Raw genomic sequence first — 7,785 nt, forward strand, 5'->3', positions numbered from 1 at the left:
CCCACCCGCCAACTCTTGGGCTACTCTTTTACCAACGAATAGTGGGAGTTGACCGTCACATTATAAGCCCCCACGGCTGAAAGGGCGAGCATGTTTGGTAGGGATGGGGATAAAGTGTACTGTCCTCCTTTAAGTCTTATACTGAAAAAAAAGTTTGCCAAAATAGTTTTATATTAAGTTGGTCTTATAGAACACTGAGATGATTAATAGGTGAAAAATCTACTTAAAAAAACAAAAACGAACCATCATGCAAATTAGGAACTAATCGATCACTATCAATGTTAAAGTCCTTCTTTCACAAGTAATTGAATACTTATTTGTCTGCGTTATAATCTTAAGTAAATAATTATCTGAAAATAGCAGCAACTGAGAAGAAAATTGGTGCGAGATTAAAGACGCAAGCGAATTACACAACAATCTTCCTCCTCTAACAATTTGCATGTATACAAAACTCAATAGAACTGAACTATAAGTGTGGATATGTAAATTGAAATTACAGCTGATTAGCCCCACTCCAAATAAATTCATGTTTATATTCTACCAGAATTTCACATGCGCATTATTTTTTCTAAGCAATTCAAGTTTTGATTATATATACAAATATATACATATATATATATTTATACAAATTATTTCTTGAGAAAGTTACTTAATAGAACACCCTGTGTTGATTTCCTTTACATTATAAAATGATATACATAGAAGCCTAAATACATGTATACGTACATGGATTGCAGTACTGGCTAGTAAGGATGCTTCAAATCAACAAGTATGGTAACCATGGTTACGATTAATTGCCAACAGGTTGTTAGATTCCATAGGTAACAAAGGATCGTAGATTAGTCTGTAAGAACGTAATGAAAAGATTAAGTGATGAACTGAAGAGACGAACTCGGATGTACAACAAAAAAAACGTGTATTTATTACATATAAAATACCAAGTTAAAGTATACACCGATTAAAATGAGTACGAAACTGAAGTACATGTAAAACAATTGAACTGAATCTGAAAATACACATGCCTATCGGCTGGATTGGATGAGAAAACACTAGATAAGGCATCTTCATTGATGAAGAGATGAATGAATAAACAAAAATAGAACTCATCAGCGAAGTTATAAGTTCCTTATGGATCCAATCACTATAAGTAGGTGCAACGTTAAAAGCGCTATGTTTATTTGCCTGTGGAAACAGAACAAGAGGTGAACATCAGATAGCTAGCACTGTGTCACTCAGATAGCATTGAAGCAATGTTTGATTGCACTTGCTTTTTTCACAAGTCTATAGCATGTGTACACGTTCCCACGACTTAAACAGGAAAACATTAACTAAAATTATATGTATATATATAATTATTTAAGTAAGCTTCAATTTTTTTTTACAAACAGACTACATTAAAAGGAAAGATAACGTGAATTTTACACAACACATCCAAACCTTAGATGAAATATAATTAGATTTAAGTAAATATATGACTTGCTGCTGCGTGGATCTCTTCAAGACCATTGAATATCCAGATAGTGGCATGGAAAGGTTGAGGATGGAAGCTATACTACTGGCAAAAGACTGGGCTTAGTATCGAAGTACCTTAACATTTTGGTATTTATGTTCAAACATCATTCCGAGGGCTAGAGTGTCAATTTCAAGGACAGTTTTGCTGTCTTCCCATTGAAGTGTAGTACCCTAATTATTATAATTATTATCAATTTCAAGGACAGTTTTGCTGTCTTCCCATTGAAGTGTAGTACCCTGATTATTATAATTATTATCAATTTCAAGGACAGTTTTGCTGTTTTCCCATTGAAGTACAATACCCTAATTATTATCTTTCTTCTTATTACACATTTATTTTTGTGAATAACCACTTTCCCACTCCTGGCTACAAACAACAAAAGATGTGGGATTGAGCACCCACATTTGATCCTTTTCTCACTCTTTTTAACATATATGGTTGGTGTATATATGGCCACTAATTTTACTTCTGTTCACTGCGGTTGGTACATATATGGCATCTAATTTTACTTCTGTTCACTGCGGTTGGTACATATATGGCATCTAATTTTACTTTTGTTCACTGCGGTTAGTACATATATGGCCTCTAATTTTACTTCTGTTCATTGCGGTTAGTACATATATGGCCTCTAATTTTACTTCTGTTCATTGCGGTTGGTACATATATGGCCTCTAATTTTACTTCTGTTCATTGCGGTTGGTACATATATGGCCTCTAATTTTACTTCTGTTCATTGCGGTTGGTACATATATGGCCTCTAATTTTACTTCTGTTCACTGCGGTTGGTACACATGCGGATTCTTGCTTTTAAAATTCCTGCACGAGGTGTTGGATCGTAAATTTTTGCGGTAATGCTGTCCATCGACATTCCACTATATGTTGTCATACAGCAAGTCAATTATTTCTGCCTTCTATTTGTCAGTTTCTCTCAAGATGTTAGAGAGGCTTGTAGGACAACATCTCGCTGTCGTGGCAGCAATCGCCGCCATAGCTGGTGAAAAATCCAGATTATTTTATGGATTCACTAGATAGCATTGACTCTGATGAGTTAAAGCAGTGAACAGGAAAAAAACGTTTGAAGCCAGTGAAATTGAGGTTAAATCGGATATACTGTATACCCCAACGCCATTTGAGTATTACTTCCGCCGGTACCTCAAAGTTCAAGGGCACATTACATAATGACCAAAACCATAATTTGTGCCCCGGTGTTGAATATTTGTTTTTATGGCTGCGTTTTTATTTTTTCATTCATTTATTTTTTATTCTATACAAAATTAATTTATGTTTATTTATTTGTTTATTTGTAATTAAGCACAAAGCTACACAGTGGGCTATCTGTGCTCTGCCCACCACGGGTATCGAAACCCGGATTCTAGCGTTGTGATTCCGCAGACATACCTCTGTGCCACTGGGGGGGGGGATTAGTTAGGTAAAGGTAAAGTTCTGCAAAACATAAAAAATAAAAACCTGCCACAAAAGTACACGTAACAAAAGTGCAAAACTTTGTATATATGTGAAAATATACAACTGCAACCTGCCCCTCAGTGGTAAAATATATGCGTGGCTTAAATTATATATAAATATATTAAGCTTTTGGGTCGTGTGCGTATGATTCATTCCTAAGAATGTACATAAATATTTATAATGTATAGAGATAAAGAAACCCTTTATATTCTGTTTCCTTACGTTTCAGTAGTCAGGTTTCAAATGTTTTATTTATTACCTTATCTTTAAAATGAATTGAATTTTATACGTGGAACGTACTGAAATGATTATCTGAAATAAAAATGTATAAATGCATTTTTGGTTTCACGTTTAAAAGCATAAAATACGTGTTTGTTCATTTTTGTGAGACGGTTTTATGTTTCTAAGATAAGGTATTTAAAGATGTATCATCAGGTATTATACGGATTTTTGACCCAGACAACGTTATGCTAACAATATTGCCGAGTTTTGTGACGTCAGCAAAATGGACTCCAGCATATAAACTGTATAATACTAAAACTTGCAGGTAAGAACAAGCTAGTTTGGCTTTTGAAAGATACGTGGAGCACTTTAATATACATAGTTACTTTCTAACAAAGGAGTTTTCCGTGAGACATTGTAGTTTTAAGCTTCCATACTGGATTACAGGAATCAAAAGTAAATGTTTTGCAGAATGTAATTGAATCATGGATTCCGAATTGTGCCTGAGGGAAAACAAAGATGATAAGATAGAGAAAGAACAAGAAGTTCAGATGCTTTTAGTTAGATAACATATAAATCAGAAGGGCTAATCGGTTTCTGCTTTGTCAATTCGCTAAGTGACATAGAAAGTTATGAGTCTTTCGGTGCGTTCAAGTTTAAAGAGATAAGAAAATTCACTTAGTTTTTACCTTAGTTTTCGTATGTGAACAAAAAATAGTTGTTTTTAACTTACTCACTCAATACCAAAGAGAAACTACGAACATTTTAAAGTTAATTGAATTTGTTATTGTCTGTCAGATGTAGCTCTAGATATTTAATTTTCATCCCTTAAAAAGTTGTAGTTAAGAATACGGGATTTGTCACCTTCTCCGAAAAGATTCCATTAAGTAACGAGGTGACATTCACTACTTCTTTTAAAGCAACATCATCGATTAAAACATTTTTACTGATGTTATAAAAGTTATAGTTAAGAATACGGGATTTGTCACCTTCTCCGAAAAGATTCCATTAAGTAACGAGGTGACATTCACTACTTCTTTTAAAGCAACATCATCGATTAAAACATTTTTACTGATGTTATAAAAGTTATAAGCACAAAATCGATATTTGTTACCTTCTCAAACAAAAGAAAAAAAATCATACGACTGGCAAGACCGCATTCGATACTTTTTCTAAAGAAATACCACTGAAAAAAAAATATTTGTAAGATCTATCTTCACCCAAAAAAAAGGTGTATGTCCAATAGTGTTACATAATTATAAATACCACTTTTAGGAATACAGATAACGTATAGACAATAAAAGAGACATTTTATGCTTTCGTCACGAAGAAGAAGAATATGAACACTACTATTACATACATCATTATCACAGGCTGAGAAAGTGAATGTTTTGTATAAGCCTTTTGGGCATATAAAGTTGTACCTCATTGGGTAGTAAAAGGTTCACGGTACCTCATAATTCTTTACTGGTGTTTTTCACTAGCATCGTTTTGAAAAGTAGAACAAACAGCACTTGATCGATGAACAAGCTTGTTTTATATGTTACTTTTACAAATAAACAGACACAAGTTCCAAAAGCTGTGTCCTTTACACAGTAAACTACCATAGCCAACAGTCTTACCTATAAATAATAATATGTCCCACAAATTCAAATATTTCTACATAAATAATCTGGAAACATTTATGAATTAACGATGTCATACTGTTGTCATAACTCTTTCACAGTCTAGGAAGGATTCCGAGGTTCTTCCTAATCACGGTTTTTGAGAGAATGGTTAATATTCATCTTATTTGGTTTCTCGATTCAAACAAACTCCTATCCAGCATCCGGTGTTGTTTTTGCAAGCAGTTATTTACCATGGACCGCCTGATTCAACTTTCAATTTTAATCAGAGAAGCCTTTCTCATAAGAGTGCATCTTGTTTCTGTACATGTTATCTTGAAATTTTTTATCATACCATATGAAGCTTCTGTATTTTACAGAGCCTCCATTATCATGAGCTTTCTCGCCATTTCCTAATTTTTACTCATAATCTTTTAGCAGAAATAAAATTATGAGTCCAGGCGTGATCAATATTACCTTGGTCCTTCACACAGCTTGGAATATCACAGAGTAGATCGTGTCTTGAGTGTCACACTTTTAGGCACTAAAATCAATACCATCATTATACGACTTTGTTCAACAGGAAACAGCCTATATGTATTAGACTTTCAAATTTCCTGTCAGTTATTAAATATGTTATACATTGCACAACAGCTCCAAACTGTCCTAATAACCTCTGTGAATGCAAACAGTTTAATATTCTATTGACTATAAACAATTTGCATGCATTTCTGACACTATTAAGAATTACCCCGTGTTTCTATACTCCTTCAAGTGCGTGGTTCCCGTGGTGGCTGAAACTATGTTCTAAGAACTTCACTTGGACAATAAGCCGGATTTTATTCCACACATTAGTCAGCTTAACAGGAAGTGCGCAAGGGCACTGAGCATAATCTTTCGAAAAACGGCAATGTTCTTTGCTCAACATTTAATGTGCCCATATTTAATCTTAGCTGGACTATGGGTCTCTAGATTATGCACTGAGGGTGTTGGATCCTCTACCTCATCAAGGGTTTTGGCTTTTCTAAGGGGTTTTCTACTTTTTTCCAGTCCAGAGATTGTACACAGAGTTCCATGAACACATCAGAATTTGAATCTTCTTTTACAGTACGCTGCGAAGCTCCGATTACTACCACAGCATTACACCTAGTCATCACCACCCACCGCCAACTCTTGGGCTACTCTTTTACCAACGAATAGTGGGATTGACCGTCATATTATAACGCCCCCACGGCTGAAAGGGCGAGCATATTTGGTGTGACGGGGATTCGAACCCGCGACCAGCAGATTGCGAGTCGAGTGCCCTAACCACCTGGCCATGCCGGGCCTCATCATCTTTGTATTTTTAATTTATATTTTATCTTTCGCTTCTAAATAATTTTCTTTTCTTGTTTTAGAAAATGATTTGACGAAGATAACCATTACTGCTTTGGGCCAGATAATCTCTGTACAATAACAACTTGTAGATGTCGTCCTTTCAAGTAAGGTTCTCAAAGTTATTATCTATTGTAATAAAGTATTTTAAGTCCCATACGCTTTAAATATTTGAGTAAAGAATCTGGTTGGTTGTTTGAATTTTGCGTAAAGCTAGTTAAGGATGATTTGCGCTACTGTCCCTAATTTTGAAGTGATAAACACTACGCCACCGCCAACTCTTGGACAGTTATTTACCTCCCCATTATAACACTCTCATGGCTGAAAAGGATAACAGGTTCGAGGACGGGATTCGAACCTGCGACCCTGAGAGTGCCCTACACACTAACCCATGACAGGCGTAGGGTAAAAGGCATTGTATGGACAACAGTTCTGTGCTGTCATTATAAATGAACTGCCATAAAACTCAAAGAGGATCGACATGCGTTGTTATTATTATTATCACAAATAACGGTTTAACTTTATGGGTAAAGTATAGCATAGACGTTCCTGTGTTATCATCACAGATAAACTGTCATAAAACTCAAAGAGTTCGACATATGTTATTATTACAGTAATACTTTAACTTTATGGGTAAAATATAGCATAGACATTCCTGTGTTATCGTTATAGATAAACTGTGGTAAAACTCAAAGATTTCGACATATGTTATTATTACAGTAATGCTTTAACTTTATGGGTAAAGTATAGCATAGACATTCCTGTGTTACCATTACAGTTAAACTGTCATAAAACTCAAAGAGTTCCGTGTGTGTTATTATTACAATTAACACTTTATCTTTATGGTTAAAGTATAGCATAGACATTCCTGTGTTATCGTTACAGATAAACTGTCATAAAACTCAAAGAGTTCCGTGTGTGTTATTATTACAATTAACACTTTATCTTTATGGTTAAAGTATAGCATAGACAATCCTGTGTTATCGTTACAGACAAACTGTCATAAAATTCAAAGAGTTCTGTGTGTGTGTTATTATTACAAATAACACTTTATCTTTATGGTTAAAGTAGAGCATAGACAGTCCGATGTTATCGTTATAAATAAACTGTCGTAAAATTCAAAACGTTCGATGTGTGTTACTATTACAAATCAATTAACGCGTGTGACCCACAGTCTCACACATGTTACAATTACTAGGCGTTCAACACGCTTTACTATTATGAATAAAATCTCACACATGTTCCTTTTAAAAGTAAATTATCACATAATCTATAGCATTGTGTTTCTTACAATAATGGGCCAAACGCGATCCAGTCGTTAGCGAGAAAAATAAATAGGTAAAAATTTGCGCTCCGCACTTTGTGGCCGTGGGCTTGTTGTAAGAGTGACAGTTAAATCCAACTATTCGATCTGATAAGGGTACTCCAAGTGTTGGCCATGGGCTTGTTGTAAGAGTGACAGTTAAATCCAACTATTCGATCTGATAAGGGTACTCCAAGTGTTGGCCGTGGGCTTGTTGTAAGAGTGACAGTTAGATCCAACTATTCGATCTGATAAGGGTACTCCAAGTGTTGGCCATGGGCTTGTTGTAAGAGTGACAGTTAAAT

At 34.9% G+C, this 7,785-nt stretch overlaps 1 protein-coding gene across 1 annotated transcript in view; it reads left to right on the top strand.

Moving 5' to 3' along the window:
- The window catches only part of LOC111085402 (probable G-protein coupled receptor CG31760), a 102,429-nt gene that overhangs the window by 37,251 nt on the left and 57,393 nt on the right, over positions 1 to 7,785 (top strand). Inside the window, exon 2 of the mRNA XM_022383790.1 lies at positions 6,201 to 6,284. The gene's annotated coding sequence lies outside the window, so the exon portion shown is untranslated. The remainder of the gene's footprint in view (positions 1 to 6,200; positions 6,285 to 7,785) is intronic.

The sequence above is a fragment of the Limulus polyphemus genome, unplaced genomic scaffold (assembly GCF_000517525.1).
Source record: "Limulus polyphemus unplaced genomic scaffold, Limulus_polyphemus-2.1.2 Scaffold18, whole genome shotgun sequence".
NCBI lineage: Eukaryota > Metazoa > Arthropoda > Merostomata > Xiphosura > Limulidae > Limulus > Limulus polyphemus.